Raw genomic sequence first — 18,379 nt, 5'->3', positions numbered from 1 at the left:
TTTGGAAGACACTCAATAGACTGTCTATCAGGCTGGGCATGGTGGCTCATGCCTGTAATTCCAGCACTTTGGGAGACCGAGGCAGGTGGATCACCTAAGGTCAGGAGTTCAAGACCACCCCGGCCAACATGGTGAAACCCTGTCTCTGTAAATACAAAAATTAGTCGGGCATAGTGGCATGCACATGTAATCCTAGCTACTCAGGTGGCTGAGGCAAGAGAATTGCTTGAACCCAGGAGGCAGAGGCTGCAGTGAGCTGAGACCATGCCACTGCACTCCAGCCTGGGCAACAGATTGAGACTCTGTCTGAAAAAAAAAGAAGAAAAAAAAAAAAAATCAGAGATAGGAGCCTTCTTGCGCAAAACACACATTCCTGAAAATCCCCATTAAACAGGAGTCTGTGGGAGCAAATCTGGGTTGGCCTCTGAGAGAACATAGCATTTTCTTCAGGCACAGGGCATCTGAGGATCCACTGCTCAGATGACATGGGTGTGTTGGAAGCAGTGAGATGTCACCTTGTTTCAGATCCTTTCATGGACCCATTGATGGGACCTTAGAGTTTAAACTGGGTATATATTACCTGCCATGACATTGGGTATTAGTCCCCAATTAGAGACATTTAAGTTTCCTGTGTGTTTCATGCTCTAAAAAGAACTTTAGTGGAATGTAACACCCCTTGGATGTGCCACTATCTCACTCTACCACTTTCGATTGTTGAAGGAGCACTTCCCTGGAAGCTTAACCGCTCATGCAAGGACCAGTTAGCGCTACTGATAAATTACATTTTTCCTTGTGTGGATTTAGATTTTCTCTGAGTCTTTTTACCCTACCTGCTAATTATCATTGAAGGTTCCTTGGTAACATAACTACACCCTTAAAAGTGCCGTCCACTAATAGTATATGGAGAATTTTATGGTTAATGGTTTGCTGCTGCTTGGAATTCTTTGCAGGTCAGCTGTGTTGATTAGAGTAATCTGGGGGATGTCACTGAGATGGGGGAATGTCAGCTTATGGTGGCTACTTCCCCTTCCCCATTTTGCGTGAATTTCATGTCAATGAGAGTAAGTTGTCTTTGCAGAAGAATATTTATGAAGAAATTGATTTCCTTCTTCATATGAAAACAATAATATACTAAGGTAGGAATGAGGGTTATGTGCCTTCTGTCCCCAAAATCTTAGAAATGTGGTTTCCTTCCAAGTTGGACATCCTGGTCCATTGGCTTGAGTTGCTCTGTTTGCCCTGGTCAGGCTGATCCAGGAGCAGATGGTGATGGTAGCTGGCCTGAGGAGGAGCTGCTAAATTCCGAAAAATACAGGTTCCTTTGATCCTACAGGAGCTGAAGTCCTCAGGATTCATCTGGAATAAAGTGATTTCTGTGCTAGCTCCCAATTAGTTGGGCACATCACTATTCTTTCTGTTCTGGGATATGGAGGTATTAGCTTGAGTAACAACTGACCTTTAGGATCTTGTTCTTTGGTTCTACTATGTGTGACTGGTCAACTTGACTTTTTGTAACATTCAGAATGAAAAATGAGTACTGTTGTCCCTTTATATGTGGGATTTATTTTCAGGACCCTCTGTAGATGCTCAAATTCCTTATACAAAATAGCTTAGTGTTTGCATACTATAACCTATCCACATAATCCTGTGTCCTTTAATCTCTAGATTACTTATGACACCGATTGCCAGGTACATGTGATATAAATGGTTGTTACATCATATTTATGGAATAGTGACGAAGTCTAAAGTGCTTACATATCCAGTAGATAGGCAACCATCCTAGCTCAAAGTACATAGTGTATACGTCAGCAGTAGTGTAACATCTTTCAACACTCTAGCTGCTTTTATGGAGTTACCTGAGAGTGTATTAACACTCCCCCAAACCCTGGTTCTTCTCTCCCAATAACCTTTTTGTGGCAATGTTAGCTGTATGGGTGCCTACAGTGCTCAGAGTGAGGTGACGAGATGAGTGTCACTGTACAAAAGCAATGAGACGTCAGCCTAAACTGAAGCTTCTGACAGGACGCTAGGAAAATAACCTATGTCAGAAGACCCAGGTCGTGATTGTGGACATTGATGCTGTGGTTGGAGATTCTATAATACTTAACATGAAAATAGGAGGAAGAGGAGAACTGAGCATCTTCAAGCACTGCCAATTGAGGCTTCACAAATGCTGAGACTAGTTAGAAATGTGGTTATGAGAAGCTGTTTCTCTTCCTTGCAGCATCACAGAAATCCTTCTGTGGTTGTAAGCACATTATTCCTCAGATGACAGAGTCTTCCTTCTATTGAAGGGTGGTGCTCAAGAATCATACCCTTTAACTCACCATGGAATACTATGCAGCCATAAAAAAGGATGAGTTTGTGTCCTTTGTAGGGACATGGATGCAGCTGGAAACCATCATTCTTAGCAAACTATCACAAGAACAGAAAACCAAACATCGCATGTTCTCACTCATAGGTGGGAACTGAACAATGAGATCACTTGGAGTCGGGAAGGGACATCACACACCGGGGCCTATCATGGGGAGGGGGGAGGGGGGAGGGGGGAGGGATTGCATTGGGAGTTATACCTGATGTAAATGACGAGTTGTTGGGTGCTGACGAGTTGATGGGTGCAGCACAGCAACATGGCACAAGTATACATATGTAACAAACCTGCATGTTATGCACATGTACCCTAGAACTTAAAGTATAATAATAATAAAAAGAAAACATGCTGTAAATATCATTGTGATATTTTGCAATGCTCCAAATAGAAAGTGCAAGTGTGGTCTTGAATGCACAGGTTGGGACCTGAAATCAAATGGTAAGAGGTAAATGTTGATGTTTTTCCAAATGTGTGATCTAGAGAGGTATGTATGAAGAGGAGGTGGGAATGGCTAAGTTTAGACTAGGTCTGTCTTGTCGATATCTTTTGACCTGAAGCTTCAGGAAAGTCATGGGTAAGGAGAAACTGACTCCAGGGGAGTGAGTGAGGATTTCTATGCTCCTGTGTTGAAGTTCAACCCACTGTATTTCAGAGGCTTTCTAATACTCTCTACTTCCTCTTTGTGTGTTTCCTAAGGGTAAGGATGGAGCTTGTTTCTGATCCATGTGTGAACAGATCAATTTTACCTACTTTGGACCTTGCCTTCAATTTATAAAATCCTGTGTTAACAGGGACTTTACTACTCTATTGGGTGTATCTAAAGTCTTGTGGAGTCTTGGTAAATGAATGGGGGTATGTAGACCTATCTTGGGGTCCTACCTGGACTCTGAAGGATACACTTCGGTCTTTGAGTTTCAACAGCCCCAGTCCTGTGTTTCTAACAGTCTTCCAGGTATGAAATGCTGTCAGGGATAACCACTGCCCTGGGACATAAATGCTGGGAGAAGGACACTGCCTTTTCCTCCTTCATAGCTCCTTGCTCATGGTTGGCCTGTGGTACTGGGCACTACCCGCATATCTGCTGAGACAGTGAATTTCTCTCTATTGTCTCCTCATGTGGCATATTGGTCATATTGGGCTGTTTTCACAGGTGTGCTGTCAGTGAGTTTGATTCTTTAGGCCATGCTCAGATGGTTTTCAAAATGCAGGAGTTGTCTTAGGGAATGCCTTGAGAACTCAGCCATCACCATGAGTGAGGCTATTTCTGCCCCTATCCTGAGCTTTCCTTCAATGGGAATATGTTTCAATGTAATGCAGTGTTCTGCAGGAATTTCAATATGGTTTCTTTCATTGTATTTTTATAGTCAGGATGGGGCTACAAGCATGATGCTGACCTCAGCAGCTGTGTTGATTAGAGTGATCTGTGGGATGTCACTGAACTTCCCAGACTCTGCTTCACCTGCCCACACTTGGTAGAATAAAGAATTCCATGGCTCCTGAGGTTTTTAAACATCAGGAACGGGATTAGTCCTTCTGCAGCAGGACTGTTCATGTTCCATAGCTGAAGATTCTTCCTTCCATCTTGTGATGGCCTCTACCTTCTTCACCCCTGTGGATTCTAGTGAATACTGACTTGGAAAGTGATATATTCTTGAAAACAGCCAGGACTGAATGAAATGGAAGAGTAATGAGTTTCACGTGGTCCTACTGTATCCGTTGCAATAAATCCTTGGATAAGGTGGTTCTAGAAACTGATGGGACTATGTGAGGGATTCCAAAGCTATTTTGCTTTGCCAGCAGGTCTATATGGGTTTCCTGTGATCCTCATTCTCCCACCCAGTCATGACCACAGCCTGGAACTTGCTTTAATGTGTCTGCCTGATACTCTTGCACCTTATGTGTTGTAAGGAATCCTTCCCTGAGTATTCGAGGTAACCCATGTGAGGTTCTCAGCTCCAGATACTGTGGTAGAGACTTCAGCTCTAATTTCTCTAGACACGTGCACAGGATATTGTCACATGGGCAGTGTTTATTTTGAGCCTCATTTCTCAGTTCACTAAGTGTCAATATTGAGCCCACATTCGCAAACCTGACCTCTGTTCTCTGGCTCTTCAACAAGCTGCCATGAAATTACCTCCCAAGTGGTGGTTTCAAGGCATATAGATTTGGTATTTAAAGTGGTGGAACCTTCAGGTGACAGCTTTTAAGAAATCTGTTTCCCACCCCTGCTGTTGGTTATGGTTGCTCTAAGAATGAGGATGTTGCAGAATTTTGCTCCTTAGTTGAGCTAAAACTAGGTTCTTGTTACATGACCAGGAAAATTTAGGCATGCAGACACATTGAAGGGTGAGTAGGGCAAGATTTTATTGGGTGAAAAAGTGGGGGGGGGGGGAAAACTCAGCAAAGCGAGATTGAGTCCTGCTAACAGGTGCCCCACCCCCACCCCCACCCCACAAGACACATCACAGGAACTGCAGAGGCCAGGCTCCTCCCTCTGCCTGTGGCTCCACCCCAGTCCCCCAGTGCACATGTGGGCATTTGCTTACCTTGCTATTTTTTCCGTTACAGAGGCAGTAAGAATGTCAGGGATTAGTACAGCAGTGGTTTTTATCATTCATGTTATAGGCATTCCTATCCCTGAATGCTCGGTGGCTTGAAGATTCTCTGGCCCACACAGCTGCAATTCTGACTCTATGGTTCATGTTTCCATAAGATCAGCCTTCAGTCTCATCAGATGAGACCTCTCAGTGTCTAATTTATGCCTCTGCTGTTGGGGTGAGGAACTTATATCCAGATTGAATTGTTGATCTTATCTAACATACTAAGGGGGATTTTGACATAAACAAGTATTCTCTTCTTGATATCAAGTTATACCAATAAGACGAATGTTCAGGCAACCTACAGAATGGGAGAAAATTTTTGCAATCTACCCATCTGACAAAGGGCTAATATCCAGAATCTACAAAGAACTTAAACAAATTTACAAGAAAAAAAAACCCCATCAAAAAGTAGGTGAAGGATATGACCTAGAGGGTGAACAGGCAACCTACAGAATGGAGAAAATTTTTGCAATCTACTCATCTGACAAAGGGCTGATATCCAGAACGTATAAAGAAGTCAATCAAATTTACAAGAAAAAAACAACCCCATCAAAAAGTGGGCCAAGGATATGAACAGACACTTCTCAAAAGAAGACATTTATGCAGCCAACAGACACATGAAAAAATGCTCATCACTGGCCATCAGAGAAATGCAAATCAAAACCACAATGGGATACCATCTCACACCAGTTAGAATGGCAATCATTAAAAAGTCAGGAAACAACGGGTGCTGGAGAGGATGTGGAGAAACAGGAACACTTTTATACTGTTGGTGGGACTGTAAACTAGTTCAACCATTACTGGATATATACCCAAAGGATTATAAATCATGCTGCTATAAAGACACATGCACACGTGTTTATTGTGGCACTATTCACAAAAGCAAAGACTTGGAACCAACCCAAATGTCCATCAGTGATAGACTGGATTAAGAAAATGTGACACATATACAGCATGGAATACTCTGCAGCCATAAAAAGGATGAGTTTGTGTCCTTTGTAGGGACATGGATGCAGCTGGAAACCATCATTCTGAGCAAACTGTCACATGGACAGAAAACCAAACACAGCATATTCTCACTCATAGGTGGGAACTGAACAATGAGAACACTTGGACACAGGAAGGGGGACATCACACACCTCGGCCTGTTGTGGGGTGGGAGGAGGAAGGAGGGATAGCATCAGGAGATATACATAATGTAAATAACGAGTTAATGAATGGGTGCAGCACACCAACATGGCACATGTATACATATGTAACAAACCTGCACGTTGTGCACATGTACCCTAGAACTTAAAGTATAATAAAAAGAATGTTAAAATATTATGTCTATTCAATATTCTGTCTATTCAATAACCAAAGGTAACATATATTGGGTTTTCGTAAGGACCAGGTGAGGCCTAGGGCTAAAAGGTTGATGGAGCCTCCTAAGAGGTCCTGATGAGTTTCCCAGCATCCAATGAGCGTCCAATGAGGTACCTCCTCATGTTTCATCCTGAACATTCTCCTTCCTTCAAGCTGCTTCATCTCTGCAGGATAATTCCACAGCCTCAAGCCAGGAAACTCCTCAGCAGCCCAGTTCCTGGGACTGAGTCCACTTTGAAGACACCTTGTTGTGGGCTGCCCATACTGTGAGACCTGTACCCAACAAGCCCACTGGCCTTTGGTTCCATCAGGACTGGAAGCGCCTGCACACAGAGCTGAAAAGCAAACCTTTTTTATGACTAGACAGTGAACAGGTTCTGTAATAGCCGTGGTAGGGCTGACCCTGATTGATGTGCCTGAGCCCTGTGTACAGGGGCTTATCCGGTTGAGGAGCACTAATGGACTAGGACTTTCTATTTCCACCTCAAAGACCCCAGCCAGTTAGGAAAATACTCCTTCCCGATGCCGGGGAACTGATGTTAATTATGCAACCTACACTCATATGGAGCTCTGCCTGGGTTCTTTCTCTTCCCCTGGGCAATTAAACAGAATAGACTCTGTAGAGTCAGCTTACCCTGAACATATCAGGTAGCTGCTTGTGACTGAAATCTGCTCTGGCAGTTTCTCAAGTCTATGGTAGGTACAGCTCCTTAGAAACTCACCCAGAGGAGGTGAAGGACTACATGCAGAGCACATGGTGCTGGAAGCTTGTCATTCTCTTTGATGCCTTTGGTACAAAGTGAATGCTGCCCTAGAAAACTGAGGGGCATTGCTCATCATGGTCACAACCTGACCTTCTCTGGGCAGGAAGGCTCGGTAGTATTTAAGAACCAGGATTCCGAAATCGCTTCCATCACGGGTGGGAGTGCTGGGTCTGCCAAGCTCCTAGGGGCCACAAGCGGGAACCTTCCAATGTTTGTACTTTGTGTTAATTTTTTTTTTTTTTTTTTTGAGCAAGTGACTCTAAGAGCCTGAGAGGTTCACAGTTGTTGGTGAGGAAGAGCTTGCTGTAGCGGGTGCTTGGTGAGAAACGTTCTTCCTCTTGGAAGCTGTGCAGACTGACTGCTGATGAATAGCAGCAATCTCGTGCTCCTCTGTGAAACGGGCCTCTCTAGGATGGAGAATTTGAGGATGTGCCGGCTTGTCTAAGTCAATCCACTTAGTTGATTGGGACAAGTGTCATTTGGAAAAATGTGGTTTAATATTGTTTGGAATAATTAGCATACAATTGTGTATTTCTACTCGAGTTGGTGGTAGAATCCAGGGGGGAAGATATTTCATGGTCTTTCATTTCCTTCAGAGGAAATCTATTTTTTCTTCTGTATGTTTCAGTCTATTAAGGCAGTTGTGCCTATGTATTTGACACTTAACTGTGTACGAATGTGTCCACGATGTAACTCGCACATGTCTATACTGGGATGCTAAGAGGATATGTGGGAATTTTTATTGTATCTTTCTTCTCAGTGTTTCCAGGTAAAGTTATGAGGACTTTTGTTAGTAATACAAGGTTAACAACACCTTATTGTAAACAACCCTGAATGCTGAACTTAGATTTTCAATTTTCATACAGGTACTTTATTTCCTGTCACGTGCCATCATAAGTGAGTTTTGAGTTAGGGGCATAAAATAAAATAATTCAAGAGGTTAGCGAATTGGAAGTACGGTCACTTGGAGAAAACGAACGTTGTTGACAAGGTTGTTTCCTTCTGCTGCTTCATGAATCAATTTGTTCCCTTTCTTTACCCAACTTTAGAGACCCTTGCATTCCTTGCCTTGAGGCTCTGTATGTATCTTTCAGTGTGGAGACCCTGTTCAATGTCAGAGGCAGGACTACCTTTGGCTGCAGAATCGGCACATCTTAATCTGATTGCCACCTCCATTTCCCCCTCCCTGTTCTACTTTCTCTTTAATCATTTTTCTGACGGTCTCCTCCTAGACAATCCAGGATAAGGATATTTTATATTGATGGTAACAAATTATTTTCTAAATACACAATGCAGAGAACTGTCTACTCCCGTTTCTTACAGTGGTTTGGATAACTGGGAGTTTCATGGGCTGTCTGAGCAGGGCAGGGTCCATAGGTGTTCAAACTCCATGTCCAGGGTCATGGAGGGTGCCATGAACCCAAATGCCTGAATGTCCCTACTTGTACTTCAGGAGGCCAGGAGGAGAGGGGCTCGTTGTAATGATCAAAGCAAATATATTCTGTTCTCTCATCTTCTTTATTTTAGCCTTTTGATTTTTCTCTGGTCATCAGGAATTCTCCCTGTGGTCTTCAGCCATATTCTTTAGTATTCACATGTTTTATGTAGTATTTTTTGGCTAAATATTTGTCTTATGTTATTGGCCTAATGTCTGCTCCCATAACTTTGAGGATATGAACTCTATATACATCAATCTCTTAACACTTTCAATTGAGTAAGGTTTTGTTAAAGATACTCTGTGGCTAGTCTCTTTGTCCTTTGAGATCTTGTAGTGGCTATAAAGTGTGTCCATATGTATTGAAGAAGAGACTCTATCAGGAAATGTTTCTGTTCCTTACTTGGTGGGGATGTTCAGGATTGAAGGTCATGATGTATATCTATTTCCTCCCAAGTTCTGATGTCTCCAGTGCTGCTCCTGAAATTTTCCCACAGGAATTTGAATACTAGAAGGTTAGAAGTGGAGGTATATCGTAGCTTATGTCTGGATTCTTTTGGCATGAATAAATATTGTTGAAGACAGGTACGGAATAGTCATCATCATGGGCAATATTGTGCCTTCTCCCCTGGGTATCTAGGAGGCCTGGAGTGAAATTCCGAAACCTTTACAGTCACATGGTGCGACACTGCTATAGTTCACTGATGCTTAGCTAAACATTGTAAGCCAGTGGCACTTTGTGGGTGGAGGAGGCAGCTATTGATCATGACTTCCAGTCATTAGCCTTGGTCTGGCCTTTTTCTTGGAGAGCTTTCCTGATGGCATCAGTTCAGAGGTTGTAGGAGATTGTAACAAGAGGAAAATAAACAACTCCACTGTTTCTTATAATGAATTGCTTTCTTAGCCACACTGCAGCTTGCAAATGGACTGACCGAAGGAAGCACAAGAAGACATAGAACCCCCCATCCTTCACACTGAGAAGCAGCCTTCCAAAACACAGGGAGCTCCCTGGCCGGCTGGGAAGTCTGGGGATGTGGGCATCTTATTCTGGCAGTAAAGCTGAGAATTCAGGGTGTGTCTTACAGTCTTTATGGTCCTCATGGATGATCCCATATGACTCCAGGGTGCTCTGTGTGGTACTTTCTAGTAAACTGCTTCTGGTGTTTTTATGTTGATCTTTGCTGCTATCTCATTAGTCATGCAACAACTGGGGCATGTTAAACTTCCTTCACTTTGGGTTTTCATCTTCATTACTTGTCTCAATCCTTGTTCCTATTGCTGGTGAATGGTTGTCTTGATGCTGTGACAAAATGAGGATGAAACTTCATTGTTTTTGGGTATAGGGTGAAGAAAACCTTACAGTAACAATGAACAGGAAGGTTGTAGCCATCCCGTCTTCCTCTCCGAGCTCTTTATTTGAATAGAAGAGTCCTATTCTGCCTAAAACTGGGAATGGGTCTTGGGTCCCTTCAGCAGCAAGGAGCTTGTTCCCAGTTCCTACACGTCAATAAACCACATCTCCAGGAGGATCTCTTGAAACACTTGTGGTCTAGTGAGTGTTGTTCAATACCTGACTCAAAAGATGTCTCTTGGTTACTGTGGAACTTCTAAAACCAGGAAATTCTAAAACTTGGAAGACCCAGGTTTAGAAGACACTCTATGTTGTGTGTCACTTAAAGATGAAACACATCATAAAAGAACTAGTCTGAATATTTCCTCCCAAAACACATATTTCTGAAAATCCCAATTAGAGAGGAGTTTATTGTGGGACCAGATCTGGGGTAGTCTGAGACTGCATAGCTGTTTTCCCTGTTTCCTTCAGGAACACAGCATGTGAGGGTGCTAAGCACTGCTCAGGTGATGTAAGTTGGAAACAATTAGATGTCACCATGTTTCAAATCATCCTGTGGTCCCATAGATAGAGCCTTAGAGTTTGCATTACCTGGCGTATGAAATTGGCTATTGGTCCTCAACTTGTTAGAACCCTTAAGTCTCATGTATGGTTCATGCATTAAAAAGGCGGCCAGGTGCGGTGGCTCACGCCTGTAATCCCAGCACTTTGGGAGACTGATGTGGGTAGATCACCTGAGGTCAGGAGTTCGAGACCAGCCTGACCAACATGGTGAAAGCCATCTCTACTAAATACAAAACATTACCTGGGTGTGGTGGTGGGCTCCTGTAATCCCAGCTACTTGGGAGGCTGAGGCAGGAGAATCACTTGAACCTGGGAGACAGAGGTTGCAGTGAGCTGAGATTGTGCCATTGCACTCCAGCCTGGGCAACAAGAGCAAAACTCCATCTCAAAATACAAATAAAAAGGGGTATAGTGGAATATCACACCCCTTTGGAGCTGAAGGGCATTTCATTGGAAACTTAAACATTCATCCAGTGGCAAGTTAGCACTAATGATAAAGGTCATTTTTCCTTGTGTGGATGAAGCTGCTTTCCCTTACCTGTTTTTACCCTACATGCTAACTAGCATTGAAGGTATCCTTGGTGACCTTAAAAGGACCCTCCACTAAATATTTTATGGAAAATTGTATGCTTTAATTTCCTGGTTAGTAGTCTGCTTGTTCTTGGAACTTTTCCTTAGTTGAGACAGATGACTAGTCTCACACCAAGTTAAAGTAAAGCTTCTCACAGATGTCACAAGGATCATCTACACTGGAAGATCAAAGTTTTGATTGTAGATGTTTTAGCTGTGGTAGAGGCTCATTAATACTAGTGTCAAGATCTATGGATGTTGAGGGCTGGAAATCGTAAAGCATTCAGGGTTGAGGCTTCATAACTGCTGATGCTTTAGTTAGAAAAAATGATACAGAAAAGTTTTCCTTTAATCATCAAACAAATCTTGCAGTAGTGGTAGGCATGTTACCTGTAAAATGACACAACCTTCTTTCCATGAAGCGATATGATACTCAAAGATCATACGCTTTAAAACTTATACCTGTCATGCAAACTGCAAATATCAGCTTGATATTTTGAAATACTGCAAATGGAAAATGTGTGGTCTTGAGTGTCCAGGTGGGGACCTGGAATGACGTGACAAAGAAATTTCTGTATCGATAAAAGCCTGTGCTTCAGAGAAGTATAATACAGAGGGGCAGAATGATATGGTTTGACCCTGTCCCCACCCAAATCTCATCTTGAATTGCAATAATCCCAATGTATCAATGGTGGAACCAGGTGGAGATGATTGAGTTGTGGGGTCTCAATCAGTTGAGTCAGCCTTCTAGGCCACTGACCTGAGACTGGAATACCTGCAACCAAGAAGGAACTGAGTGGTATCAGGGAAGGGAATGAAGCTTCAAATATATGCTGCTGTGTGGAAACTAAGTCTACCGTACTCCAGAGGATTTATAATTCCATAGATAGATAGATAGAGTTTGTATTTAAGCATGTCCCAAGGTTGCAGCTTATTTCTGTTGTGTGGCTAGATGTATTCCACTTCCTATGGATTTTGCCATTATTTTATAAAATGTTTTCCCAAAGACCCTTCCTCTGCTCTATTGTGTAGGTTTGCAACCTTGCAGGGTTTTTCTTAGATGAAGAAATGGGTATGTACAGACCTGTTTTGGGTTCCTACCTCTATTCTGAACATGTTTCAGTGTCTTCACATTTCAAAGCCCCACTCCTGTGTTTCCAGCACAGCACATCAGGGATGATACAACATCACGGTAGGCACTGCACAGGGAGCATAAAGGCTTGAAGGGGGACACTGCCTGTCTCTGCTTCACGGCTCCTTGTTCACTGTTACTCTGTGATACTGAACACTGCCAAGTGTCTCTCCTGGGCCACAGTGACTTTTCCTCTCGACTCCTTGTGATGTGGAATATTGGCTGTTTTGGGTTGTGTTCACAGGTATCCCCTGAGGGAGTTCGTTTCCACTTCAGTCCTTGTTCAGCTGGCACTTCTTAGAATGAAGAAGCTGAATTGGGTGCCTTGAGAACTTGAATCACCATGAATGAGGCTGTGTCTGTGCTACCTTGAGCTTTGTTTCAGATCTGAAAGTGTTTCAATGGAATGCAGTTTTTCACAATAATTTAAAGATTGCTTATTTTTTGGTCTGGAAAAATGGGAAGATTTCCTAGTGTAGAAGGAAGCAAGGAGCACTTGTCATCTGTGCTTTTGGTGGGAGGTTGAAAATTAGAGAATCATTTTCTTCATAGCCAACATGTACATCCTATATTTACGTGTTGCAAAAGGTTTGCTCAGTTGTCTCTCAGGCATTAGCATAAATAACCGGGATATAAATTGAACAAATCTCATAATTTTAGAGACTTTATATGTTCCATGTTATATTCCTTATTTAAATAACTTGATATTTTCGTATCAATCAAATGAGAGCATTCTTACTCTTTGATTGTCCTGATTGAAGTATGAAAGAAAATGCTGAAGTCTTAGTTTGAATTCATTAAATTCACAATCTGAGACCTGTGCTTGGAAGATCTTTTTTTTAAAAAGTGATGCTGGAGCCCCAGAGGATGGAGCAGTGAAAGAGAGCAGCGGAGAGGGGCAGAGCATTGGGCTGGTTGCCTCTGGGCTGTTGTGGTTCAGTCTCACCGGGAATGCTGAAAGGAAACATTTCAGAATCATCTCAGGATGTGCCTCCTAGGAAACGATGTTCTGGGATTCACTCTCAAACTGAAAACCCATTGATCAAGGTTAATCTGCTCTCTGCACAGCTGAGATGGCCCTTAGTGTCTGAGGCTGAGCTGCCTTGGGAGAATTTTGGGAAAGCCTTAGGACAATGACCTTGAAGTCATGGGAAAGAGTCCTGATGGGATGAGACAACAGGCATGGTGCTGTTTTCCACTTCTGGGCTGAGAAAAAGAGGGTCTAGAGGATAACACTGAGATTTCCGGTCTCTCACACTTGTCCATACTTCCCAGTGGGATCGCAATGTTCCTGGGTGATATGATTTGGCTCTATGTCCCCATCCAAATCTCACCTTGAATTGCAGTAATCCCCACATGTCAAGGGCAGAACCGGGTGGAGATGATTGTATCATGGGGTTGGTTTCCCCCAAACTGTTCTCATGGTAGTTCTCATGAAATCTGATGGTTTTATAAGGGGTTTTGCCCTTTGACTCTCATTCTTTTGCCTGCCACCATGTAAGATGGGCCTTTTGCCTTCTGCCATGACTGTGAGGCCTCCCCAGCCATGTGGAACTGTGAGCCCATTAAACCTCTTTTTATTTGTAAATTACCCAGACTAATACAATAAATTGGTACCAGTAGAGTGGGGCACTGCTATAAAGATACTCTAAAATGTGGAAGTGACTTTGGAACTGGGTAAAAAGCAGAGGTTGGAACAGTTTGGAGGGCTCAGAAGTAGACAGGAAAATGTGGGAAAGTTTGGAACTTCCTAAAAACTCAGACAGCTTTGACAAAAATACTGACAATGAAATCCAGGCTGAGGTGGTCTCAGATGGAGATGAGGAACTTGTTGGGAACTGGAGTAAAGGTGACTCTTGCTATGTTTTAGCAAAGAGACTGGTAGCATTTTGCCCCTGCCCTAGACATTTGTGGAACTTTGAACTTGAGGGAGATGATTTCTAGGGTATCTGGTGGAAGAAATTTCTAAGCAGCAAAGCATTCAATACGTGACTTTGGTACTGTTAAAAGCATTCAGTTTTATAAGGGAAATGGGATAAAAGTTCAAAAAACTTGCAGCCTGATGTGATAGAAAACCCATTTTCTAAGGAGAAATTCATGCATAATTTGCATAAGAGCCAAATGTTAATCGGCAAGATAGTGGGGAAAAATGTCTCCTGGGCATGTCAGAGGTCTTCACGGCAGCCTCTCACATCATAGGCCTGGAGGTCTAGGAGGAAAAACTGGTTTCATGGGCCAGGCCCAGGGGACCCTTGCTGTGTGCAGCCTAAGGACTTGGTGCCCTGTGTCCTAGCTGCTCCAGCTGTAGCTAAAAGGGGCAAGGTACTGCTTGGGCCATGGCATCAAAGGGTACAAGCCCTAAGCCTTTGGCAACTTACACATTGTGTTGAGCCTGTGGATGCACACACCTCAAGAATTGAGTTTTGAGAACCTCTCCCTAGATTTCAGAGGATGTATGGAAATACTTGTCCAGGCATAAGTTTGCTGCAGGGGTGGAGCCCTTGTGGAGAACCTCTGCTAGGGCAGTGCAGAAGGGAAATATGCGGTGGGAGCCCCCACATAGAGTGCCCACTGGGGCACTGCCTAATGGAGCTGTGAGAAGAGGGCCACTGTCCTCCAGCCCCCAGAATAGTAGATCCACCAACAGCTTGCAACATGCACCTGAAAAAAGAGTCACAGACGCTTGATACCAGCCCATGAAAGCAGCCCATGGGGGCAGGGGCTGTACCTTGCAAAGCCACAGGGGCAGAGATGCCCAAGACCATGGGAACCCACCTCTTGCATCAAGCATGACCTGGATGTGAGACATGGAGTCAAAGGAGATCACTTGAGAGCTTTAAGATTTGACCGTCCCACTGGATTTCAGACTTGTATGGGACCTGTAGCCCATTGGTTTGGGCCAATTTCTCCCATTTGGAATGGGTGTATTTACCCAATGCCTGTATCTTAGGGAGTAATTTGCTTTTGATTTTACAGGCTTATGGGCGGGAGGGACTTGTCTCAGACGAGACTTTGGACTTGGACTTCTGAGTTAATGCTGGAATGAGTTAATACTTTAGAGGACTGTTGGAAGGGCATAATTGTGTTTTGAAATGTGAGAATGTGAGATTTGGGAAGGGCCAGAGGTGGAATGATATGGTTTGGCTGTGTCCCCACCCAAATCTCATATTGAACTATAATAATCCCCATATATCAAGAGTGGAACCAGGTGGGGATGATTGAATCATAGGGTCGATTTCCCTCATACTGTTTTCATGATAGTGAGTTCTTACAAGATCTGGTGGTTTTATAAGGGGTTTCTCCCTTCATTTTGCTCTCGTTCTTCCCTTGTCTGCTACTATGTAAGACATGCCTTTGTTCCTCCTTGCCTTCTGTCATGATTATGAAGCCTCTCCAGTCATGTGGAACTGAGTCTCTTAAGCCTTTTTTTCTTCATAAATTAACCAGTCTCAGGTATGTCTTTATTAGCAGCATGAAAACAAACTAATACACTTGGGTTCCCCTTTAGTGAGAAAGGAACAGCATCAGTCCTATTGCAATAGGACTGTTCTTGTTCCATAGCTGAAAATTCTGACATTCATCATCTTGGGATGGTCTTAACCTTTGCATTTAGCCCTGTGGATCCTAATGAAGGCTGGCTTGGTGCGTGACATCTCCTTCAAAACACTCAGGTCTGAATCAGACAAGAGTGAAATGTGTTTGAAACTGTGGTCCTGCTGCATTCACTGCAGTGTTTTACCTTGGTTCCAGGTTATCTTCGACAAGAACAATGAACACAGAGAAATTCCAAGACTATTTTTCTTTGTTTGCCAACAGGTGTCTGGGCTTTGTGTGATGTCATCCTGCCAAAGCCTCAAGGCCACAGCATATAGAATTTTCAAACTGCTCTTCCTGATATCTTTTCTTCTTTGCCATAAGCAGATCTTCTCCATCTTCTCAATCTCACATGGTCCATGTGAGATTCTCTCCCTCTGGTTACTTTGGGAGAGACTTTAGCTCTGATTACTCTCTAGACATGTCCACAGGCAGCTGTTACATGCACAATGTTTACTTTGAGCCTGGTTTCTCCGATGTTGCCCCAAGATGGATGCACTTGGGCTCCAAAATCTCTGGCTCTTGAATGTGCTACCATAGGATTATTGCTCAAAGATTGTCTTCAAGATATGTAGATTAAGTATCTTAAAGTGGCAGAACCTTCAGATGGCAGCCTTTTATTTCCCATTGCTTGTGGTTTCTCTGAGAATGAGAACACTTAGGTGTTTGAACCACAAATGACAGGCACGGAGGTCACCTTGAACCCAAATGCCTGAAGTCCTAACCACCTTTCACCCTGCTCTGAGGAGGAGCCCCTTGAAACAAGGTGTTTGAGTGACTGAAATGCAAACATTTCTTTTGCTTACTGTGCCTTTTCTCCTTTTTTTTCTTTTTCTTTTCTTTTTTTTTTTTTTTTTTTTTTTTGAGATGGAGTCTTGCTCTGTCGCCCAGGCTGGAGTGCAGTAGCTCAATCTCGGCTTACTGCAAGCTCCACCTCCCAGGTTCACACCATTCTCCTGCCGCAGCCTCCTGAGTAGCTGGGACTGTAGGTGCCCACCACCATGCCTGGCTAATTTTTTATATTTTTTAGTAGGGATGGGGTTTCACCGTGGTAGCCAGGATGGTCTCGATCTCCTGACCTCATGATCTGCTCGCCTTGGCCTCCCAAAGTGCTGGGATTTCAGGTGTGAGCCACTGCACCTGGCCTATGCCTTTTCTTCAATTGAACAGGCAGTAGGAACACAAGCAATGAAAGCAGTCATTTTACTAATCCAAATCATAGCTGCATCTTCCCTGAGTGCTCTAAGGTGTGCAGAGTCTCTGATCTGAACACAGGTTGCTCTTAGGTTGACTCATAGTTGAGCCCTTCATGGAGCTCATCCCAGTGAAGGCTGCCCCACCCTGGAGCATGTGTGCAGCAGCTCTTAGTGGTTCCCACAAATCCCTCATGTGATGCATCAGGGGATACTCTCAGGCATTGCCATGTAAGGTTGTGATTATGACTGGTCATATTTCTATAAGATAACCACTGAGTCTGACCAGATGATAGCCTTTCTGTAGTGTGTCCAATTTGTTTCCTGTCCTGTTGGGCTGGTAAACATATATCTAGACAGTGGAAGCTCTGTCTGATCCGACATACTAAGGAAATGTTGAAAGACTCAGCTGTACCCTTCACAGAAACTTAATCCAATATGATGGATGTTAAAATATCCTGTCACTTCAGTTACTAGTGGTCACACAAGTTGGGATCTCTTAAGGGCCAGGTGAGGCTGGGTGCTAAGAGGTTGATGGAGCCTCCTACGGGGGCCCTAATGAGAGTTGTCCAGTGAGTAGCTATACACTGACAGGTGCTTCCTCAGATTCTATCCTGAAAATTCTTTCCTTCAATTGGTTCCATCCACCCAGGATAATAGCACCACTTGGAGTTGGCAGACTTCTCAGCAGCCCAGTTCCAGAAACTGGGTCCACTCTCAGGACAACTCATGGCAGTCTGCCAACACTGTGGGGCTGGTGCAGTCCATCCTCTGGCCTGAAATTCCTTCAGGACTTGGCTGAGTGTCTTTACCTCTGAAGAGAACTGAGGACCAAATCCTTCTGCAAGTAGATGAGGAACAGCTGCCTTATTTTTCGTAGGGCCCATACACTGACACCTTTGTGCCAGGGCCCTGTTTCTAGGGTCATCTCAGGTTAGAGAGCACTAAGGGAAGGATTTCATTGGTCTACCTCGAAGATCAGAGAGCAAAGGGACTCTCCTCTCATGCCTGTGTACTGATGTGTCCTCACTGTTAATGAAGTGACCCATATCTGCTTCAAACTCCAGTTTCTCTTAGAAAGTTTAGCAGATGATACTCTTGAGTCACCCCTTATCTTGTAATGAGCAGGCATTCTTGGTGAGAGATTGATATCTTTGGTAGTTTCTCAAGTCAGTGGTAGGTGCAGCATCTTGGAAGCCCACTCAAAGGAGGTGAAGGACTGATAGAACACATGGTGCTGGAAGCATCTGCCTTTCTCTTTTGATGCCTTTAGTCCCAGGCTTTCACAAACGCATGGAACAATCTTGGTCACCTTAACAATAGCACCTTGCCGTCTGGGAGAGAAGGGCTCAGTCTCTGATCAAAGGAACAGAATTCTGATATCCCTATTCCCATGGTGCGGGGAGTGGTGGGTCTGCCAGTCTCCTTGGGTCACAAGTG

This window comes from Papio anubis, chromosome 3 (genome assembly GCF_008728515.1).
Source record: "Papio anubis isolate 15944 chromosome 3, Panubis1.0, whole genome shotgun sequence".
Classification (NCBI taxonomy): Eukaryota; Metazoa; Chordata; class Mammalia; order Primates; family Cercopithecidae; genus Papio; species Papio anubis.
The sequence above is the reverse complement of the archived record's forward strand: the minus strand, read 5'-3'. Positions refer to the sequence as shown.